Genomic DNA, 2,162 nt, shown 5'->3' with positions numbered 1-2,162 from the left:
AATGCAGACTACATAATGGGCACTACTGTTAATATATGACAACATAAAACACAGCAAGTTAGTGCTGAATTCAGAGGATGCTCTGGTTCATATTATAGCCTAATGATTTGACGTCAGCAGCTGTTTGCACTGTTTATAGCAGCTGAATTGGTGGAATAGTAGACACCTAGTTCACCTTAAACGGTATATTTATGTGGAGACCAAGTAGTATACATACACTTAAATGTGCATTTCCCCCTTTGCTGTGGTGTCGGACACAACAGACTTGTCTGTAACAACCAATAGGCTATAAGGTTTACGGTGAAGTATGAATAAATCGATTCCACAGAATGAATTTGTCTTATTTTCTTTGGTATTCGTGTCACATAGCCCATAGTGATGATTGCTGGGTAATATGTGTATGGCTGTCCAAGCTTAAGTTTCTATTTGATCATGTGACGAGACGACAAGACTGCAGAAGGGTGAAACGAAAAATCTGAGAAGTAGACTAGCAGAGGACACGTGCAGGCTAGCAGTCATGCCATTCAAGCATAAAGGTAGTTCTAAGAAGAGACAGGAGAGAAAAGAACAGGAGAAGAGGGTCGCAAAGCTCCCAAATGAGATTCAGAAAAAACGTGGCATTATTCAAACAGCAAAGTGTCTGAAAAGGACCTTAAGAAGTGAATGCATAATTCGGCAAAACAGATGTTGTAGGCATCCACCTCTTTTCTCAGCTTAACCTCCCGCGAGGTGTATGCAATTCACGGCCGGCATGCAGAATTTGGCACAACACCTGCGCTGCAAAATGTCACTAGACCTCGTGGGAGCAAGGCCTGATCATTGTTATAAACTCACAGTAAGCTCACGCAGTCTACCGGAGGTAGATTTTGTCTGACTTGACGGCGCTGTTTTTATGCCCCTATCTAGCCCGCAAAAGTCAGCCAGTTATCTCGAACGCACCTATCTACCCATTTACATTTTATTAATTTACATTTACAATTATTAACATCTTATCAATACATGACCAAACAAACAAACAAACAAACGCTTTCAGATTCTCAGAGACGGCAGATGGGATTGTGATAAAAGTCTGTTTAAATAAAACATATATGTACGTTGTTTCTTAAGTATTTAGTCATTTAGCTAAAGCTTTTATCAAAAGCGACTTACAATTGCTATATATGTCAGAAGTCGCACCTCTGGAGCACCTAGGGTTAAGTGTCTTGTTTAGGGACACGTGTCACAGGGCGTTGAAGCCAACGGGGTAAGCGAGAGTTCGAAGAGTGAAGCCAACCAATGCCTGCATGGAAGGTTCCTGTGCAGCCGTGCAGCTACTAGAATTACGGTGTTTCTGCTGTTGCTCTATGTCATTAAACTGCGTCTAATGCTGCCCGACCATGCGCACTAGACCCTGGTGCCAATAGGAAGGATCTCTAGTGCTCTTGCCCCTATGGGCCACACAATGCCGAGGCTATGCTGAAGATCCGGGTAATTTAACTTGGAAATCAAACTTTTTTGGCTTCATGCGCCGCTGAGCAGCTTTCACAGGAATGAACGGTGCCCCGCCTCCAATGCTCTATGCAGTTCCTTTCAGCTTCATCACTGCAAACCTATGGCAATGGCTTCCACTAGTTCACCGGGAACTCTCAAACATCAACCAAGTCTATTTCTCTCTGTTGTTGGTTACTCACATAGGACCTACCAGGGTTAAAGTTAACTTTTAACTGACGTTATACTTGTCTGACAGATGTCTGCTGGGGCAAGCGCTAACATTAGCTTTAACATTAACAGCACAGAGAAGTAGACTCACTTGCAGTTTGGGAGTTCCAATATATATATATATATGTATATATATATATATGTATGTGTGTATATATATATATATATATATATATATATATGTATGTGTATATATATATGTATGTGTATATATATATGTATGTGTATATATATATGTATGTGTATATATATGTGTATGTGTATATATATATATATATATATATATATGTATGTGTATATATATGTATATATGTATGTGTATATATATATATATATATATACACACACATACATATATATACACACACATACATATATATACATATATATACATATACATATATATATATATATATATATATATATATATATATATATATTTATATATAATGTCCATTCCAAAT

Source organism: Micropterus dolomieu, linkage group LG07 (assembly GCF_021292245.1).
Source record: "Micropterus dolomieu isolate WLL.071019.BEF.003 ecotype Adirondacks linkage group LG07, ASM2129224v1, whole genome shotgun sequence".
NCBI classification, from domain to species: domain Eukaryota; kingdom Metazoa; phylum Chordata; class Actinopteri; order Centrarchiformes; family Centrarchidae; genus Micropterus; species Micropterus dolomieu.
This window is presented reverse-complemented; position numbering follows the sequence as displayed.